This window comes from Staurois parvus, unplaced genomic scaffold (genome assembly GCF_062004578.1).
Source record: "Staurois parvus isolate SC_StPar_1 unplaced genomic scaffold, SC_StPar_1.0 ptg000109l, whole genome shotgun sequence".
In the NCBI taxonomy this organism is placed as follows: Eukaryota; Metazoa; Chordata; class Amphibia; order Anura; family Ranidae; genus Staurois; species Staurois parvus.
In genome coordinates, this window is record NW_028317905.1 from 1,341,422 (window position 1) to 1,364,052 (window position 22,631).

Sequence of the window (22,631 nt, forward strand, 5' to 3'; positions counted from 1 at the left end):
GGGCGAAGTGTACGTGTGTTTTGAGGGCCCTTTGGGTGCGCACTTACAGTCGGAGGTACGGGAGAAGATTTGGAGTGGGGAGTACGTTGATATATTCTCACTCTTGCCTTTGGAGCGTTTTCCTTTTGAAGGGTCCCGGGTTGACGAGAGTAGGCGGGTGGAAGCGGAGCAGCGGCGTTTTCGTTTTATCCCGCGTACCTTTGTAAATTGGTTGCAGGCGTTCGCGATCATGGCTAGTGTGAGTGGAGAGAAGGCTCCTGAACATTGCTCGGCACTGTTCTGTTACCTTGATGCCATTGGTGAGGCTCACAGGGTTTATGGGGGTACTGGGTGGCTTCGGTACGATGAGCAGTTTAGGCAGCGGAGGGCGGTTCACCAGTCGTTGCGTTGGGATCATAGGGACATTGGCCTCTGGATGCGACTCATGACACCGGCGAAGGCCCATGGTTCGTTTTTTCAGAGCGGGGCCAGCGGTTCGTTCTCCCCGGGACAATCGGCCTCCAGGCGTCAGGGGTTCTGCTGGCAGTTCCAAGAGGGGACGTGTCGATTTGGTGGGTCTTGCCGTTTTAGGCACGAATGTTCCGGGTGCGGGGGCTCCCATCCCTTGTCGCGCTGTTTCCAGCGGGGTCGAGGCCTTCCCGGAGAGCATGCTGGTAAGAGGGACGACTCCGGTGCGAGTGGAAAGGATGGGGCCTTTCTTAAAGAGGTATCCTGATCGGGCAGCTGCAGTGCTGCTCACGGCGGGTTTTTCGGAGGGTTTTTTCGCATCCCGTGTACTTTGACTTTGATTCCTCCCTTAGCTCGGAATTTGAGGTCGGCCTTGCGGCATGAGAAGGGGGTTTCGGCTAAGTTGCATACGGAAGTGGGGTTGGGACGCATGGGGGGTCCGTTTGCTTGCGCTCCGTTTTCGGATTTGGTTGTTTCTCCCTTGGGGGTTGTGCCCAAGAAGGGGCCGAATGCGTTTAGGTTAATTCCCCACCTGTCCTTCCCAAAGGGGGGGTCGGTGAATAATGCTATTGCTTCGGAGTCGTGTTCGGTGTCTTACACGTCTTTTGATGCGGCTGTTTTCTGGGTCCGTCGGTATGGGCGCGGTGCGCTCATGGCGAAATCGGACGTTGAGTCGGGCGTTTCGGCTGTTGCCAGTCCATCCGGACAGTTTTCGTTTTTTGGGTTGTCATTGGCAGGGCTATTTTTACGTTGATAAGTGCCTTCCTATGGGGTGTTCTATATCTTGCGCTTTGTTCGAGAAGTTCGGTTCATTCGTGGAGTGGGTGGTGCGGAATGTCTCAGGGGTGAATTCGGTCATCCAATATTTGGATGATTTTCTATGCGTGGGTCCGCCGGATTCCGGAGTATGTGCAGTTTTGCTGGCCACTTTGCAACACGTTGCAGAACGTTTCGGGATTCCTCTGGCGGTGGATAGGACTGTGGGCCCGGCTACGGTGATGACTTTCTTGGGCATTGTTTTGGATTCCGGCACGATGGAGTGCCGCTTGCCTGAGGTTAAGCTGGTGGCTCTACAAGGGGAACTCCGTGGGGTGCTGGGGCAAGCGAAAAATTCAGCTGCGGGCCTTACAGTCGTTGTTGGGCAATACTTAACTTCGCTTGTCAGATTCTGCCCATGGGTCGGGTGTTCTGCCGCCGGTTGGCGGCGGCGACGGCAGGGATTACCTCCCCTTTACATTTTATTCGGTTGACTCGGGATCATCGGGAGGACTTGCATTTGTGGCACACCTTTTTGGATTTGTTTAATGGGCGGGCTCTCTGGATGTCTGGCCCTGTTAGCACTTTTGACTTGGAATGGTTCACGGACGCGTCGGCGTTGGCGGGCTATGGGGCTTTTATCAGGGTCGATGGAGTGCGGCCTCGTGGCCTGCTTCCTGACGGGAGGCGGGTTTTCTTTGCAACTTGGTGGAACTTTTTCCGGTAGTTTCGAAATCTAAACGTGCGTTGTCACTGTGACAATTTGGGGGTGGTTCAGGTTGTCAATCGGGTCTCAGCTTCTTCACGACCGGTGGTGGCCTTGCTTCGCCATTTAGTGTTGCGTTGTCTGCGTCTGCATGTTTATCCCCATGCGTCTCCCTGGGGTTGATAACACCGTGGCTGACGCTTTGTCTCGCTTTCAGTGGGACAAATTCCGAGAGGTGGCGCCGGCGGCGGAGCAGCACGGGGTTCCTTGTCCCGACGGGCTGTGGGAGATTGCCTTGGAGTCCTTGCGGGCTGGATCCGGCATTTGGTGAGTGAGGCGACTTGGTCTGCATACTCTAGGGTCTGGCGGGAGTGGCTGGATCTGCTAAAGCAGGTTGAGATTGATCCCTGGGGGCCGGAGGTGGTTTTGGCGGTATTGTACTTTGTGGTGCGGAATTTTGGGCGGGGGGTGTCGGCTGCTACGGTGGATCGCCGACTGGCGGGTTTGGCATTCTTCTTTAAGTTGCAAGGGTGTCGGGATTTCACTGAAGTTTTTTGGGTTCGGCAGGCTCTCCGGGGTTACCGGAGCGCTCATCGCTTTAAGGATTCTCGTCGTCCGGTGTCTTTTGAGTTGTTGGGGTCTTTGTTTGTGCATTTGTGGTCTGTGTGTTCTTCAGACTTTGAGGTGTGCTTATTTCGGGCGGCTTTTGCGGTGGCCTTTTTTGGGGCGTTGCGTATTGGGGAGCTCGTTAGTCCGTCCAAATCGGTTCTTGGGGGGTTATTAGTGGATGAGGTCAGGTGCTCCGGTGAATGGGTGGAGGTGCTGGTACATCGGTCTAAGACGGACCAATTGGGACGTGGTGGACAGGGGCGTTTTTTCGTTCTTCCGGCTTCGCTGGTGTGCCCAGTGTGGGCGGTTCAGGAATTTTTGTCCCGTCGTCCAGTGGGGCAGGGGTGTGAGCGAGAGCTGGTGCGAGATGTCAAGCTGGATTTTCTTCAGTTGCGGTGGGCTTATCCGGGGATGGTGGTGGTGTGGTCCGACATTGTCGCCCGTACCTCTTGGCGTTGGGCACGGTCGGTGGAGAGGCTCAACAAGGCTCAGATCAAGGTTAACAGAGAGGTGGGGCGTTTCTTTAGTCACCATGGGGGGTTGGTGGTCCGGCACTTGGAGTTGGAGGTGGATACTTGGCGGTATCTCAGGTGCGATGGGGTGCATTTGAAAGCGGTTGGGACGGATTTATGGTCCCTGGATCTGCAGGATGGCATACAGCGGGATGTTCGTTTGTGGCGTGGCACGCATGGGTAAGGGCTTACCCAGCGTGCTGTGGCGGTTGTTGGTCTTTGGAGGCGGTTCTTATTTGGAAGGTAAACAACAATGGTGTGGGACCCATCCGTGGTATGGGATGCCCGGGGACATTCCCAGTTAACCAAGGTTTAACTGGAAGGTGGTGGTGCTGCACTGCGGACGGTATGGTTGTCTCCGAGCTGGTTGGTTGCGGCTGGAGGCCTAGTGTATATGGTTGTCCGCAGGTGCATTTCGGATCGTTTTGGGGTGCCTTCGAAGACCAACAACAATTCTGTGGGTTTCTGTTATAAGGAATGGTTGGTGTATTGTAACTTGAGTTGTTAATAAAAGGCCATGTTGGCCATTTACTCCAAAATTGGTGTTATGTCTTTTGTTAGTATAATTGGTTAAGGGGAAGGGGGTTGGTGCGGAACGGTAATGGTGGTAATGGGGAAGTGGACGAGCCTATCTCTGGTGCAATAGTCATGTACCATCGATTCTAACTGCAGACCTGCCACATGTAATCTCTTTGTGTCCATGTTGGCTGCATATTAGGCATACTGTCATTGAGGGTTTTAGCATGAGGTACTTATCTGCATATGGCAGCACCTACCTACCAATGTAGGCAATGTTACTGATTCTTGGTCACCTCTGGTGGATGGCCAATAAATGTGGTATAATCTAGCCCTGCAAATATTTCCCAATTTGTTTACTTTTTGTACAGTATATATATATATATTTTATTTTTTTTTTTAATTACAGGTATTTGTATAGCACCATCAGTTTACACCGTGCTTTACATATACTGTATATTGTACATTCACATCAGTCCCTAACCCTTAAGGGGCGTACAATCTAAGGTCCCTAACTTACATTCATACATACACATACTATGGACAATTTAGACAGGAGCCAATTAACTTACCAGCTGGTGTGATTGTGGGAGGAAATCCACGCAAGCACAGGGAGAACATGCAAACTCCAGGCAGGTGGTGCTGTGGTTGGGATTCAAACCAATGACCCTAGTACTGGTAGACAGTGCTAACCATTTAGCTATTGTGCTATAAATGATTGTATTGTAGCAGCTAGTGCTCAACATCTTCATTTTTTCAGTGCTAACGATTGGAGGCTGTTGTTCCTTCAGCAGCTTGTATTTGCTGTTCCCCAGACTGGACACTATGGGGTTGAATTACTAAAAGCAAATAGACTGTGACCTTTCCAATTGCTCCAGCGCTTAATAAACGAGCAGAAGCTCTACTGACTTCCATCATCCATTCATGTGTATGCAAAAATTATGTTTTTTTTAAATTATCCTTGCACGTGATTGGGTATTCTTTGTAAAGCGAATATTTTCCTTATTTACTAAGCTCCAACTGCACAGTCCGTTTGCCATTACTAAATCAACCGCTATTGATTCTGGTGTCATTTGTGTGCATCTTTGCATAATAGAGGTGGAATTCCATATACAGAAAGTAAAGTATAATATGTGGGTCCTGGGGCAACCCTCAGAACAACACCGCACTGGAGCATTTAGCTGTATTTTCCAGCACAGATGAAAATGAATGAACAGATGGTAGGGTTGTTGCTTCCATTTTAAAATGCATCACATTAAAATTATACTTACAGTAGATAACCAAAATGAATGGATAGAGGGTTAAGGCTAGAAAAAAGCTTCCTAAGAAACATTTTGGGGTGACACACCTTCAGCTCTAGAGAGGTTGGTGACATTAGACTTTGTTATTTTTCAGACTTTGCAAGTTATTGAGACCCACTGAAAGAAAAATGTGATTAGATGGCTGTACAAGGGAATGGAGGAGTCTCCGGCAGTGCTTTGCGGTGAGTCATTGTTTTGTTTGTTGTCTATTAAAGGTTACTTTGCATTATAAGCAAGGAAACATAGACCTCTGTAGTGTATTAATATGCTTTTACTAAATGAAAATGCTGTACATAGACCAGGGGCGGACTGACCATTTGGAAACTCGGGCACTGCCCGAGGGCCCGGGGTCAGTAGGGGGTCCCATGAGATGCCCCTGGTACCTTTTTCATAGGCTTTTTTGAGTTTGGGCAAGGACACAGGGGCCCCATGATCCCCTATTGCCCGGGGGCCCCATGAGTTGTCAGTCCACCCCTGACATAGATACAATTACAATTATAGGAATACAATACAAGACTGACAGATATACCTATAACAACTACTTACTACCTAGAGAAATTATGCTCTGTATACAATAGTAATACGCTAACAAGTTTAATTAACGCAGGTTAGAGTGCCTTCACAATCTCCATAGGCAACGCAAGGACCCAGGCTTACTCTACAACAATTGCAGGAGATTGGGCAAAAAAAACTTCTTCTTCTGTCAGAGATCTTCCTTGGTGTTAAGTCATCTTGGAATCCCCCTAATTAGTTTATGTTGTTGACTTTTATTTAGAAAGCCAATCCCACATGGGTGTGGTTCCTCTCTACCTTATTACACTTATATAGGGTAGTTGATACATTCTCCAATTCGACCTTAAGATGACATGCCATAGGTCATATATGTTAGAAGGTAAAGCTATTGGTAACCATGGCTACAGAACAAAAGCCAACTGTCAACTGAAATACAGCAATGCTATCTATGTTACCATCGTATCCAGGGGCATTTGTTTGAGAAGCATCTCCTTAAACTCCCAGAAACTTGATGTCTGTCTCCAAGACACAGTCTGAAGAAATCAGTACACATATACTGTGTGTATGTGTATATACAGTGAATTAAATGATTTTCTATGTGGAGTCTGAGAAAATCGAGGGCGGAATGTGTTGCATTTGAGATATACTGTACATCTCAAATGCAACACATTCCTCCCTCGATTTTCTTAAACTCCACATAGAAAATCATTTAATTACTATCAAAGAATCATATTAAACAATATTATGTCCTGAAAGCAAACCCCTTCCATATTTCTGACACTGAGAAGGTGTTTCAGTCTTTAGCAAAAGTTCATTATAAAATGTCCATTATAAACAAGTCCAGGCTTGGAACACATCAAAGGCCTTGCTCTTCAAAGCTCTTGCGGTCTTCCATCATTCTTTCCATCATGAAGCCACTTTCTCTGGTCTTCCTATGGATCAAATCGGAAAAAGCCTGTGAAGTAGAAAGCAAAGCGGATTATCTGTTCCTTCTAATAATACATACACAATAGACCCTGGTCCTTCAGCTACAATCTCTCCTCTAACTGGCTTCTTGCCTGGATCTCTAACCAACACTTTGCCACCTGCCTGTATCCACTTCTGATCTTCCCAAAGAACATCGATAAGGAAGAGAGGAAATATACTGATACTTCTTAGAGGACCATTGCTGTTTATTTTGGAAGTTTTGATGTTCTAGACTAGAGCCTTACTTTCCACTCTTGCTGAGAAGTGTCCACTAACCATTCAGAGTCCCAGCCACTCACTTGGAGCTCATCTGCCAATGCAAATATAACTTCAAACATTCCTGTCAGATTCTCTCTCATTTCTAGATAGGCTTCAGCTTCAGATATGTAATTTGTGGTTTCTATGTCATGGGAACCAGTAACTTGGTACCTGTTAAACCCTGTTCTTTCAAGAACCTTATGTAAATACTGAACTCTGCACTCCAGTTGTGGAATCTGTGCCCCAGCCTCCACCAAGCAAAAGTCCTGAATAGGTGTACACTGCAGTGCAACAATATCTCAGTCCATTATTTCCCTGGGGCAAGGGACAAATCAATCTGCCAAATCTCTGCAGTCCTCTCACCCCTCTTAATCCCCGATGGAGTACTTTTGCAATGGACATTGCCGAACTTCTTCACACACTGAACAGTTCTCTATTACAGTCTTTATCATGTCCATGGATATGGGCAATCCTCTCTGCTGAGCCCATTCATATGTTGCTTTCTGTCCCAAATGTCCAGATTGCTTGTGGGCCTAGTAGTTGATCAAGACAGGATCAATTGGCACAACTGCATTTACCTTGGCAATTTTGTCTGCCAACCTGTTGTAGTTCTTGAAGTCTGGGACTAGGGGCACATGTGTGTTAACATGCCCCACTTTTATGGTGCTGGAGTGAGCTTCCTTCCAGATGTAGTCCCAGACTTCCTTGTCTCCCCACACAACCTCTCCATGAATCATCCATTCATTGGACTTCCACGTGGGCATCCAAGTTGTAAGTCTTTAAAGACCACCCAGCTTTCAGTGTAGATAGCGACATAGGAAGAAGGATCCTCCTGAAGAGTCATTACTACAGCTTTCAACTGGACCCTCCAATTCCAGTCTCCTGCAGGTCTGTGTCTGTACTCGGGTTGTAGGATGCTGCTGTCCATTGACTTTTTCTGTTCACTTTGAGATTTTTCTACTTCTCCTAAAGTATCCGAAAAATCCAGAAGGATGGAGGGAGCCTGTGGTGATGGCTGCAGTAGGCATACAGACTTAGAAACTTACAAATGGTGTTCACAAGACCTATTAGACTCTATTACATCACTGACCTAATATCCAAGTACCGCCCAGCACGCACACTCCGCTCCTCACAAGACCTCCTTCTCTCTAGTTCCCTGGTCTCCTCCCATGCCCACCTCCAGGACTTCTCCAGGGTGTCACCCATCCTCTGGAACTCCCTGCTTCAACCCATCAGATTATCACCTACTCTCCTCTCCTTTAGGCGCACCCTGAAAACCCACCTCTTCAGGGAAGCCTACCCCACCCCCTGCTAACTTGCCAACCTCCTCCACTCTTCCTACCACCCCATCCCCCACAGCTATCTCCTCCTGTGCCACCATCCCCTCCCTCCTAGATTGTAAGCTCGAAAGAGCAGGGCCCTTGATCCCCTCATGTTTTGCATTTTATTGGTATTGTTCTGTCACATGTTCTGTCCCCCTTTGTAATGTACAGCGCTGAGCAAACTATTGGCGCTTTATAAATACTGTATAATAATAATAATATTAGATGACAGGAGTCTTCAGCATAAGGCCAGCCACAGATATGCGTTACTGCATCTGATGCCTGTACGGTAGAAGATGAAAGGAGTCTCCAGCAGTGTTGTGTGGTGAGTCTCCACCCAAAATATTTAAGCTATAATAGCGGTTTTGATAGACTCCGCTGGATTCTTGGGTACTTCAGCAGTGATATCTCCTTGCCATAGTTTTACTCTATTTCCACCCTTTTACAATTTTGGCTGTCCATTTACCTGCTTATAAAATGTATGAAACTCACAACTGGAGTCCCTGATACCTATAAGCGTGCGTTAAATGGTTTAACTCCTTAGCACAAGGCCAACTACAGATACATGAGTTTTGAGTAGAGTGACCATTTAAAGGTGAACTCCAGCTAGAGATAAAATACGCATAACAATTCAGCTCTGTAATGATTAATACATCATTATATGTATTTTTCTAAATGCAAGCATCGTAAGTACTGAATTTTATTTGGTATCAGCCAAAGTCCCTGTACAGCACAGACTGAGGGAGGGAGAAGCAGAACAAAAAGCCAATCAGTCGTTCTGAGCAAGCAAACATCTAGATAGAAGAATAGAGCAAAGTGGCAAAGTGATGACCTCATCAGTGTTCTGCTTCTCTTCTTACTGTCCAGTCACAGGGGGAGGGAGGGACCTGTAAATGTTGTGTAACTGCAGATGGAAAAAATGTAGAGGCCAGCAGGGGAAATCACAGCTCATAGCTTGGGACCAAGAATTTGATACTCCCAGAAGTGTTGGATTCTCTAGGAGCTTCAGCTGGAGGTTTCTTTTCAATATTGCAGAGATTGGTGGTGTGGGCAGGAACAGAAGTGCATATTCAGTGTTCTTTCAGGGAATACTTTATTGTGTCTATTTACTTTAGGTCTGAATTGTTGATGCTAAAATCATAATAAATTGCTGGAAAGCAGCTTGACAGTCCTGCATCTGATCGGGTAGGTGGATGCCTGTCATGCCAGGGCTTATTCCCAGGGCATGGGAATGCAATTTGTTTTTTCTTACTTTAGACCGTCCTCTAATAATTTAAATTAAATTATATATGAATTATGTGGATTTGTGGTTGGGGCTGAAATCCCTCAAACATTTCTTGGCATTGAGTTGTGTCTAAAGCCAAAACTTTTTTTAGTTTTGAATGAAGTTTGGAAGGGTCAGATCCCCTGTCAGTTTTTTTTTATTGCTGTGGAGATTGTCCCTCTATATTTGTCCTGGTGACCATTGTCACCTATGGGAAATCCATAACTTTATAGTGTCACAGGAATAGGAGGTGAAGGCAAATCTTCTAATGGGTGCGCTTGTTCTTGCGACAATTGACTGTGAGGGGATTTCTCCTCATTTTGGATACATTTTCTCAAAATTCCTTTTGGAAAAAGTGCTGACAGGGTTTCTAACCCTACCCTACCCTTTCCTAAACTAATAGAAATTGGAATTTGTAAAATCTATTTCTTGGAGTCCATTGAGGGACACAGGAAGTCTTCTACCCTCACCTACAGGAGAATTGAACACTGATAAAGAACAAATTGTAGGCCAGACCAGGATAACCCTTTTTACTGCCAGCATGCTTCAGTTTTTTGTTAGTGTCAATGGTGGCCTTCTCTTTTCTCATTGATCTCTACCAATCTATAGTTGACAACCCAATCAATAGTTATGCCACAGATGGGGAAATGGAGTCCGATCGATTAAAAGATAAGATCATAAGTTATTGATTGCATTTTTGCTTCCACCATTCAGTCTCATAATGATTTATTGAAATACTTTTGGATTCATGACCAAAGTGCTGGCGATCAATGCAAAATGATCGATAATTTTTCACTGTTATTTTTGGCTTTTCAATTATTTGCCGATTCGATCATTTTGATTGATCAAATAATAAAATTGAAGCATGTATGGCCACCATTAGGCAATTGGATGTCTTAAGCTCTGCTCAGAAAAGTCTAACCTAATTTTTGGCAGCATCTTTATTTCAATCATAAATCTACTCTACACTTCTGCAAATGGTTGTCTCTAAGACTGCAGTTATCCAGTACGGCCATCCAGGGGTGGACTGACCATTTGGAAACTCGGGCACTGCCCGAGGGCCCGGGGTCAGTAGGGGGCCCCATGAGATGCCCCTGGTACCTTTTTAATAGGCTTTTTTGAGTTTGGGCAAGGACACAGGGGCCCCATGATCCCCTATTGCCCGGGGGGCCCCATGAGTTGTCAGTCCGCCCCTGCGGCCATCCTTAGCCTAGCTTTCGAAATGCAGTGACTGAACTAGACAATGCAGGGCCAGCATGGAAGTGACCTTCGGGCACTGGGAAGACGCTTTTGATTCTGGTAACAAGATAGCGGAGTGATTTACAGGTCCAGAGCCTCTGGCTTTGCCTCAGTCATCTTTGATCTGAGGATGTCTTTGGGTAAACTGACTGGGATGAGATTCAGGAGCTACCTTTGTCAGAATGCTGAGTGCCTTTAAATGTCTTGCTTTCCTCTGGCTCTTACAGGGTGAGCGCTAAGGGAATGAGAGCTGACATCATCTCCTAGATGGAATGATGTGTATGCATGTCCTTTGCTACAAAACAAGTTTTGCTTTTGGAGACACTCATCATGCCAATGCAGGGCAAAGCGATAGTGTCTCTGCTCCCACCTTACCTTTTGTTGCCTGTCCTTCATCACTGAAATAGTTATTTTTTGGCTACCCTATGTCCTCACTCCCTGGTCATCTGACTGTGATTGGCGGGTAGACCCAAGCACTGCCACGGGGTTGCGTGCCCTTATACGTGGAAGTGGCAGGTAGTTTTACTGGCTCCAATGGAGGAAGGAGTGGTGAGAGAGTATAGACAAGGTGAGTATAATGTGGCCAAGGGTGGGGGTGGGGTGGGAGTCCTTTGCAGAGACTGCCACTTTGCTCTGCATAGTGTCATCTCTTAAATTTTAAGTGTATTCTTGTCAAATATAAAATTATTTTTTTTCTACTCATTTTCCATTCTAAGGGCACTGTTCACTGGGACAGAAAGTAAGGAAAAGCCTTCTAACCACTGCACTTAAAATATGTTTACATATTCTCATTGTTTTCTGAAACTGTATTGTAGAGAGATCCCATTACTTTTACTGCTGGAGTTCCAGTGCCTCCCCTTCCCTGAGTCCACTGCAGCCTTAGCCATTCACGCATGAGGGGTGCTGAGTAAAACACACCCCCATACATGTATACATAGACTATGCAATCAAGACTGCACCCAATTTACTGATTTAATGTCCAGCAATTGAGTGTTCAGTCTGGCCACATATGGTTGCTGGATCATTGGATGGTTGCTGGATCATTGGATGGTTGTTGGATCATTGGATAGTTGCTGGATCATTGGATAGTTGCTGGCTAATTATATGGTTGTTGGATCATTGGATAGTTGCTGGACCATTGGGTGATTGTTGGATCATTGGATAGTTGCTGGATCATTGGATGGTTTCTGGATCATTGGATAGTTGCTGGATCATTGGGTGATTGTTGGATCATTGGATAGTTGCTGGATCATTGGGTGATTGTTGGATCATTGGGTGATTGTTGGATCATTGGATAGTTGCTGGATCATTGGATGGTTTCTGGATCATTGGATAGTTGCTGGATCATTGGGTGATTGTGGGATCATTGGATAGTTGCTGGATCATTGGATAGTTGCTGGATCATTGGGTGATTGTTGCATCATTGGATAGTTGCTGGATCATTGGATGGTTGCTGGATCATTAGATGGTTGTTGGATCATTGGATAGTTGCTGGATCATTGGATGGTTGCTGGATCATTGGATGGTTGTTGGATTACTGGATGGTTGGTGGATCACATTTGGGCTGCAGAAAATTAACATGCTTATACCTAACCAGCATGCACATTCCTGTTCCCCAAAGAATCTTGCTCATACCTTTGTGGAACAATTGGCAAATGCAGAACATGTCTGCTTATTCCCAGGCATTGGAAAACTGTGAACTCCCCAGCTATAAAATAATGCATTAGTGAACTCGACTTCCTGATGTTCATAGGTGAATTCACAGCCCAGTTATAGTCCTCAATATCCTCAATTCTGTTCCACTTCTTTTCTCTTCCTGGATTCTCCTGACTTCTTCTCCAAGATAACACCCAATTCTGAAATTCGCTTACCTTGTGAGACTCAATCTCCAAACTGGATTTTGTTCATGGTTACAAGGTGGGGTGGCTCTCTTCCACCTAGGTTTCCCCTTTCTCTCCATTTCTCCTCTTTTCTAATTATTTTATTTTACCTCTCTCTAGTTTTCTGAAAGCACATGACCAGTAGAATAAAAAGAAGGTGTGAACGGATTTTTAAGGCCACATGATATTTGCGCAATTGTTTATTAAAACAATATTTTTGTTAATAATACACTAAAGTCATTATTAGCAGATAAAGCATAGCAAATTTACATAATTCCTGATAAATTCCAACTAAACATACAATGTTTAATTGGAATTTATTTATCATCCTGCTGAATGATAGGAGATCAAATACTTATTTCCCTCATGAACATACAAATCAGTGCATCATTTATTAGACATGAATTTCTTTTGAAATTTCTGTTGCTATTCTGTCTCTCAGTGTTACAATACACCTACCATTCGATTTTTAGACCGATCATTTCTTTGTGAGTGGGCAAACATTCAAAATCAGCAGGGCATCAAATACTTATTTCCTTCACTGTAAAAGCTTAACTTGTATTGAGTTAATAAATAACAAATATTTGTAGGTTTTAAATTGCGCCTTTTTGTGAAATGGTGAAAATCGAAAATACGCAAAACTGTACATAACCGAATTTCTCTAAAAATCATGAGGTTTTCATTTTTTCCTTACAGCTTTCAGAGTTTGTAAATGACCACCCAAAACATATATTTTGTGAAAGCACATGACGAATAGAATAAAAAGTAGGTGTTACTGATTTTTAAGGCCCTGATAATATATCCGCAAATTTTTATCAAAACAATATTTTCGCTAAAAGTACACTAAAATCATTCTTATCAGATACAAACATAGCAAATTTTATAAAGTTCCCGCTAAATTCCTACTAAGTATAAAAGCTTAACCTGTATTGACTTAATAAAAACAAGTATTTGTAAATTTTAAATTGTGCCTTTTGTGAAATGGTGAAAATGGAACTACGCAAAACTGTAAATAATCAAATTACTCCAAAGTCTAAAGGTTTTTATTCTTCCTACTAAGGCCTCGTTCACAGGGAGTGTACTAAAGTGTATGCCCATGGAGGGCTGTGTTTAACCGCATGGGGGTGCACCAATGTTCTATGCATCCTTGTGCAGGCAGTCCCATTCATGTCAACTGGAACGCAATGGCTGCGAAGACAGATCTGACATCTGTGCGGGTGTTGGTGTATGGCCCCAAATACAGACAGTGTGAGTTCAGGGACATGCACCCACATTGATGTCAAGTTGGGAGCAGTGGCAGTGTCCATGCAGCTGCTGTGTCCCAATTGACATGAATGGGACTGTCTGCACAGGAATGCACTGAAAACCTGTGCATTCCCGTGCAGCTGCTGTGTCCCAATTGATATCAATAGGACAGCCTGCATGGGGATGCACAGAACACCTGTGCATGCCCTTGCAGATAAACCCGGCCTCACTGTAGTATGACCCGTGTGAATGAAGCCTTAGGCCTTGTTTACACTTGTGGTTGGGGGGGGGGGGCAGCAAAAATGCACGGTTGAGCTGCATTTCTGCCACCCGCCAACCACCCCCCCATAAGCTGCAAGAGGCAGCAAAGGGTGTGTTTACATGCTGCAACTGTGATACTCTGTTTTATGCCAGCGGAAAAGTTGACCCAACTTGTAGTGATGCTGCCTTCCAAATGCTACACATTCAAGTCAATATGAAAGCGCCGCAAAGACCCTGCAACTGTGTGCAATCCTTGCGGTTGTCAGCAAAAAAAGAGGTTAAAACAGATGGTGAGGAGGTGTTGATTCGCTTCCTCACCACGTGTCATTAGCCTCTGGAGCGCTATCTGAACGCGGATCAGGCTTCAGACACATGTCTAAATCTACCCTTACATTTACCCTGATGAGCGATCTCTGAATCTCACACATGGGCAAGAACCAGCACAGGGACTGACTGCTTCTCTGCCTAAGTTAGGGGGGTTTTCTCTCTTTGCCTCCTCCTTGAGGATCTTTACCCTTGGCTCGAAACCTTATGAAGTCTTGCTAGTCCATTACTCCTGTTGATTTCCAATGATGATTTAATGCTCAGACCACCTTGGATCGTGGCATGCTCCCATGTCCCCTTGTATGTGTCCCCTAGGTGGGCGGAGTGGAGCTTTCTACAATCACATAGGGCATTTCAAAATTATTGCCTCCGGGGTGCACCCAGGAATTACTTCAGCACACGTAATACGTTTGTGTACTTACCAAAGTGTTTTTTTCTTTTTAGGGGGGTTTACTTCAGCTTATGTGTTACTGAATCAGTTGAGTGGTCTTCCAGTCCATTCATTCACTGCTTTATGTGCCTTTCACGTTCCCCACTTAGGCCTCTCAGTGCTACCGTTCGATGTTTGGACAGATCTATGTCTGTTGGTTATCTGTCATATGTTTATTGTATTCCTCAGAGCCACCTAGTGGCTCCCTCTTTTTTAATTTTCGGGTGGATCCCATCCCTGTTATTGCTTTCATCCATGACCTACCCTACACAGAGCCAGTGGTCCCACCCTTTCTCTACCTTGTTGTCCGTTGTCCTTTACTCTTCCTCTCTCCCATTCATTTCTGACCTTTACTCGGTCTGTATCTTCCTTTCTCCCCTCTTCCCCTTTCCCTCCCCCCCCCCCTTTTTTTTTCCTGCAAGAGTTGAGACCGGGACGGGGTGGTGCTACAAGAGACCCCCTTCCCCCTTTTTTTTTCACCTTGCCATGGTGGTTTATAACCAAGTAAGACTTTCCTCCATGAACTGTAGCGGAAACAAATACTGTACCATTTTCATAAAGCTAGATCCTAAATTTTATTTCTTCAGGAAACCCACTTCCGCTCAGATAGCATCCCAACTCTATGTAACCAGTATTATACCCAATGGTATCACAGCACCAACGCACAGGCTAGATCTAAGGGGGTATCAGTGGCCTTTCACAAATCTTTCACTCCGGAGGTCTTGGACTCTCTCATAGATCTTTCTGGTTGCTACATTTTTCTTATATTAAAGTACCAGAATTTTTTCTTTACAGTGGCAAATGTCTTTGTACATACCTAACCAGAACCAGTGGCACTTTGTGACCCTCACCAAGCTATCCTCATTCGGCAGTCTCTGTTTCATTGTAGGTGGTGACTTCAATGTGGCCCTATCCCCATCCATGGATACCTTCTTTGGTAAGTCCTCTGTCTCCTGCTGCACACTAGCCCACATTAAATCACTCTTACATGATATGCAATTAGTGGATGTCTGGCGAGAGATTACAGCTGTTTTTCAGTCGCTCACAATTTCTATAGCCGTATCGACAATGTTTTCTATCGCAATCTTTACTTGACTCCCCTATTCAAACCTCCCTTGGTCACTTCCTATGGTCAGACCACTCCCCCATACATCTCATCATCATGGCCTCTCGTAGTTCTTCTTGGCATTTAAACGACTAAAACAGAGAGCAAAGAAGTGAGCGCTTTCAATAGACAAGCAGCTGAAGCACACAGGATAACCAAAAAATCCTCACATGAAAATAAAATATAAATTGCAGCGCTAAAAATTTAAATGTGACACAAAAAAAATATTCATAAAAAAGTCCCAATTAAGGTGACCTAGGGTAACAATGCACACTGACCAGAAGTGCACATTAATAGTGCAGTGTAGTAAGGATGGAGTTCAAAAAGTAGTCATCAGCATGGAGAGGGTAGATGTATTCCCTTGATCAATGAAGGTCCACACGATGAAACAGAGCTAGGTAGAATAAATCCACTGGATGGCAGAAAAGTAATCACGGCTCCACCAAAGAAAGCACCGCTCCTCCACTGCACATCAACGATATCTGAGAAAAAATGCTCCCCACAAGGGATCAAGAAAAAATGCCCATAGTGAAGTATAGTTAAAACATATTTATTGGAATAAAGCAGGATGCATCCAGTAAAATGGCAAAAAAGCTAGCACATGTAAAAAGCTAGGACATGTAAAACGGGCAGGACTAACCGTCCTGTCAGATGTAGTGGCCGCCGGAGCTCCACAATGCTCCGACGGCGTGACGTCAAGGCGTGCGTAGGCTCCTCCTTACGCGTTACGTACCGAGCACATCTTCAGAGAAAGAACCGGTTGTGCCCGACACGTAACGCGTAAGGAGGAGCCTACGCACGCCTTGACGTCACGCCGTCGGAGCATTGTGGTTAGTCCTGTCCGTTTTAGATGTGCAGCTACACTGCACTATTAATGTACACTTCTGGTCAGTGTGCACTGTTACCCTAGGTCACCTTAATTGGGACTTTTTTATGAATATATTTTTTTGTGTCACATTTAAATTTTTAGCGCTGCACTTTATATTTTATTTAAACGACTACCTGCTTGAAGACTCCCTGTGTACGGCAGATGTCACGTGCGACATTCAGAACTTCATTCTTGACCATGCTGCTGACACAATGGCTCCCCTCAACCAGTGGGAAGCCCTGAAGTGTGTTCTTAGGGGTAATTTTATCTAGCATGGCTCTCATTTGAAGAAATCCCGAGCATTAGAGACGCGTCGGTTGCTCCCGGTTATTGCAACTCTGGAAACCTCTCATAAGCAAACCTTGGATCCCTCGGTTTACATAGATCTATCTAATGCCCATTGTGATCTCCTTCAGCTAGTAGATTCTTACTCTCTGATTGCTTGGGATAAGGTGTGTAACTACTGTTTCTCTTTAGCTAATAAATATGGTCAACATTTGGCGTGGGTGCTACATTCGCGCCCACCTCGCCACCCTATCCAATTTATTCACACGTCTGATAATACTAAAATACACCATAATCGGGGAATCTCCTCCTCTTTTGAATACTACTCTCAGCTATACAACCTTCCTTCCTCTTTCTCTGATGATCCTGCTGAGCCCCATCTTACTGATATCATGACATACATTAATGAGACAGCGTTACCGGTTACTGATGCACAGGATGCCTCGGACCTCGATGAACCCTTTTCGGTGCCAGAAGTGCTAGGTGCAATCAAAGGCTTAAAACCCGGAAAATTCCCCAACCCTGATGGGTTCTCTCCCAGGTTTTACAAATCTTTTGCCCTCTTACTGGCTACGCTCCAAGCCAAGGCCTTCAATGCCATCAACGACTCCCATCTCCCTTCCAGGGACTTACTATCCGCTAATATCTCTGTTAGCCCCAAACCAGGTAAAGACCCCTCCCAATTCAGTAGTTACCTCCCGATATCTCTCCTTAATTTGGATATCATATCATGGTGACCCGCTTGCCGCCACTCCTACCCTCTCTCATTCACAAAGACCAGGTGGGCTTTGTCCCTGGCAGGGAAGCCAGAGAAAACGCCACCAAAACTATTCATCTCCTATATTCAACAACACAATTTAAAGGCATGCCTCCTCTCCTTTGATGCCGAGAAGGCTTTCAAACGAGTTGACTGACGATTTCTATGCCTTACCTTACAGCAGGTGGGCCTGGGGCCTGGCTTTGTCACTAAAATCATGTCCATCTATTCCCAACCTACAGCCTCTGTGCTGGTAAATGGCATGGATTCTCTGCCTTTTTCCATATTGAATGGCACCAGGCAGGAATGTCCCCTCTCCCCTCTGCTTTTCTTCTTAGTTATGGGTCACCTTGCCCATGCTATACAGAACAATGACTCCATCATTGGCATCCAAACCCCTTCCCTCCATCATAAACTTTCCTTGTATGCAGGTGATCTTTTAGTCTACATCCAACAACCACATACCTCACTCCACTGTCTACTACAGGAATTATGTAGGTTTGGAACCTATAGCAATTTTAACTTGAATATAACAAAAACTGAGGCATTGAACATCACTCTTCCTGCAACCACGATGTTGCATTTATGTTCCAATTTTTCCTTTTTAATGGCAACCTAAGGGCATCTCCTACCTAGGCATTACCATTCCTTCTAATCTCTCAGATCTATATACGCTTAAAGTGTCACTAAACCCAGGACCCTGCATTCACTATATGTGGTCTCCCACAGTACACACAACATGAAAATGCAATTATTTTAGTAAACATAAACTGCTAAATACTTTTTCTCATCAGCAGTTAGAGCAGTCTTGTGACTTCTATCTGTGTCCAACCCACCACTAGCTAAAGCTTGTAGGAGGAGTTTTATTTCTGTTGTAGGAGGTTGGAAATCCCCTGACCCTTTGTCTGGACAGTGCTGATTGGCCCTGTGCTGATCACATGCACTCTCCCAAGGAAAAAAAACCTCTCTAAACACCAAATGGAGCATGTGCATGTGACCACGGGTTCAGTCTGTATCAGGTGGTCATTTCAACAAGAGCAAGGGCAGAGAAGAAAGGATCAAACAGCCTTTTTACACAATGCAGAGGATTAACCCCTTCCACAGTGAGTATAACAAGCTTGCTTTACTGCATATACAGACTGATTTTACTGTTGTGGGTTTAGTAACACTTTAATTATGTTCCCTTATTAACCTGCATCCGCAAAGACCTGACATCTTGGGGAGCATCCACAGTCAGTATAACAAGCATGCTTTACTGCATATACAGACTGATTTTACTGTTGTGGATTTAGTAACAATTTAATTATGTCCCCTTATTATCTGGCATCCACAAAGACCTAACATCCTGGGGAGCATCCTACTTACCCTGGTTTAGATGTATTAGCACCCTAAAAATAGATACTCTTGCAAAATTGCTCTGTTTTCCAGACTGTCCCCATTTCAGTACCTAGGAGTTTCTTCCTCATGTTATGTTCCACGTTGATTCGTTTTATTTGGCACTGCAGTTTCTAAAGACTAAAACACAAATGACTTCCCTATCCGAAACTTCAAGGCGGGGTCAGCCTGCCAGACTTTGAAGTTTATCATAAAGCCGTCTTGATGGCGTGCATGCTTGATTGGTTCCCCTGACTCTTCTGCAAGGTATCTACCATGGTGGAACAGGACCTGTCCCCTGTTGACCTCAGGCAAGACTTGCAACTCTCGCCCTTAACAGTGGCTGTCCTGTCTGTGGTATAAGCGTGAACTTAATGCTATTCTGTCCTCAGACCCATCCCCCTTTAAACCTTTATTTTGATAACCCGGTTTTCCCACGAAGCTTGGGATCTACTGCAATTGGTCCCCTTTCTCATGGTACATGGCCGGTGGCCTGTTCTTTCATTCATTCTCACTTGGACCTACCTAACCTTCTGAGTGGTTCGGGTGACTGGCTTACTGCTCTACATTTAGTATGGTTCTGTAGATACTTGCACACTACCTCTCAAGTTCATTGTCCACTCACTGAGTATGAGCGATTGTGCTCCCTTTCTGTGTTACCCAGACATCTACTAGCCTCCCTCTATAAAATACAGCATTCCTCGATTCATGTTGACCTTACACCAGAGCATGGTCTGTGTATGTGGGAAAAGTTTTGTCGGCTGCCGACTACCAAACTTCGTTCTATTTTACACATAAATCTTCCATCTGCTATGCACAGGAGAAAAACTTTAAGCTTCTCTCACGATGGTACAGGGATCCCTCCTCCTTACATAAGATATTCCCTTCCACAGATGTGGTACTGAGGAGGGTACTCACTTGCATATCTGGTGGGGTTGTAACCAAATCCAGCCCTTCTGGGATGTTTTTGATATATATAACAAAATCTATAGGGAAGTGCAGCGCTAAAGTAATCAATAAACAGTATGATAAATATCCCATAAAAAACGATAAGATCAATAGATAATAGTATAAAAGTTCAATAAAAGTGACAGTCTAGTGAGCCCAGTCGTGTCCCCAGGGCTGGATGACTAAATAACAGCGTTCCTGGAATCCTTCTCTGCCAACCTCCAAATGGACACCTTGGTCTGTTAAAGAAATAACAATAGGTGAAGATTAAAGAAGGGGAAGAAGAGGCCTGAGGGAGGAAAACCAATGCAGCCACTACATCTAAGAATTGAGCCTGTTTGAGATCCAGTCATCCATCTATCCTTTTGTATCCAGAGAAGGGAGTTCCCTGTAAGCAGGCATCCTCACCCACTCATCCCTTAAAGGGACCTCTAGCTACCTGGATCCACTTAATCTTCATTGGGCTCATAACACCATCACCCTGAGGGAGGATTATCTGCGCCCCTCACCAGACCTTTATCTGATAAGGAGACCCTGGATGTGACATTTAATGTGTACTTAAATTGCGCATCTGGTGAGTGCGTAATTCTACCGCACCTTTTGGAACACCACCACTGGATTTTAGTTTTGCACTTTATATCCACATACACTGTCACTTATATTGAACTTTTATACTATTATCTATTGATCTTATCGTTTTTTATGGGATATTTATCATACTGTTTATTGATTACTTTAGCGCTGCACTTCCCTATTTTGATGTTTATGATAAGGTTTTATTTGGTTACCTTGAGTGTTCAGCTGCTAATGGGATAGTGCTCACTTTTTGTATTTTTCTATTTATAACAAAATCTATGATGAGTCCCTGACCCCCTCTCCAGAAATCGCTCTCCTCTCCATGCTCCCGGGCTCATTAACTGCTGCACGACAACTGGTACCCCTTTTTTGGAAGACTACTACCACCCTGACCCTGTCTTTGTGGGTTTCCACGATAAATGATATCATACACATGAAAGAGTTGTTAATGCTTGATAATGATACTTATGAGAAATATAAAATGCTATGGTTTATTTGGCTCCACTTCTCTTCAACTGCCCACAAGGAGATTTTACCACCTGAAGTACACAGTTGAGGCCTCAACTTCATCGATAGATGGACTAGTTGCGGAAAGTTTTTTGGCACATCTCTCTACCCCTCAATTGGTTTCATCCTGTTCCATTCCTCTAATATCTGGCTTGTGTGTCCATGTCTGCTCAAACCCCTTATTTCTCTTTTCCTCAATTTGACGCACCCCGTTTAGGTCCCGATTCTTGCCACCCCATCCCAACCCACCACCTTTACCCAACTTTTTTTTTCTCTCTTTCTTCTCTCTCCCCCTTTAGCTTTCTTAGACTATGTCTCTTGTTCCTGCTCAGCTCTCATTCACTGCATTCTCCGCTTTTATTATTGTGCCATCTGATGTTCCTAGCCAGTGGACTCTTATGGACGTTATCCTGCTGTTTCTACCCACGGAGCGCCCACGCGGACTTCATATGCTATATTCACTGTTTTTGCCTCTGAGTCATTTAGACTTTAATTATACATATTGTTTGCGCTCTTTTACATTGGCTTGGCACAACATGTACTGTATGTATCTTTCTTTTCTTTTATGATGCATTTGGTAAAATAAATTATATATTTACCTAAATTATAAATCTATCCTTACTAGGTTTTTAGTTTTACTATTTTTTATTTATTTATTTAAAAGATATTTTTACATAATTTTTTTGTGCGGACAAGGGGGTGGGGGGTTTCTTTGGAGAGACATCAGTCCCTCTCTCTGCAACCTGATCTGCACTGTAATGAATGAACTAGGAGTCTGTATAGTGACTCCTATTCATTCACAAACTGATATATAATAAACTCGCTATTGATCACTTTGTTCATTCAGGAAAGAAAACCCTGCTCCATCCTGATCGCAATTATTATTATTATTATACAGGATTTATATAGCGCCAACAGTTTGCGCAGCGCTTTACAAAATGAAGGTAGAATTACAGTTACAATACAATTTGGTACAAGAGGAAACAAAGGGCCCGGCTCTTACAATCTAGGAGGATCTGTCACCAACAGATCTCCTGAGTCGGGTGGGGAGAAAGCTGGCTATCTGATGGGGGTTCCCGGGGGGGGGGGGGAAGAAGTATTTAACACTTCAATTGCCGGTGGGAGTGGCAGTGGTAGGAAGTCAACAATTGCATGGGATTCATGAGGATCCATGCTGGAGAAGAGGGAAGCTGATGGGGGAGGATAAGAATTAGTGCTTGGGGGGGATTGGTGGTGGAGGCACGGACAGTGAGGGGGGGGGACATGTGACAGCTAGAGAGGCGGTGGCTGCATCACTGGGGGGGGTCATTTTAGGTGCATAGCTCTAATCAGTGGCAGCTAACCAGAGCTATTGCCTTGTTCAGCAAAGTCTGCTGAACATTTCTGCTATAAGTTCATGCTCACTGAAATGACCATGAGCTTATATTAGAGGAGGAATGTAGGTCAATACAGAGTATGGACCTGGCCTGCTAGAAGCAGTGCTGTAGGTCCATACACCATACAGACCTGGCAGGGAAAGGGTTAAAACATTCATTGTCCAGGTGCATTCCCATGAAAGAACATAAGATAAGATGTACTTCTAGGCATATAGCCAACACTGACCTTGAAAGTTAAGCTAGTAGACATTGAATCCTATTGTTGAAGGCAATAGATGTGATTTAT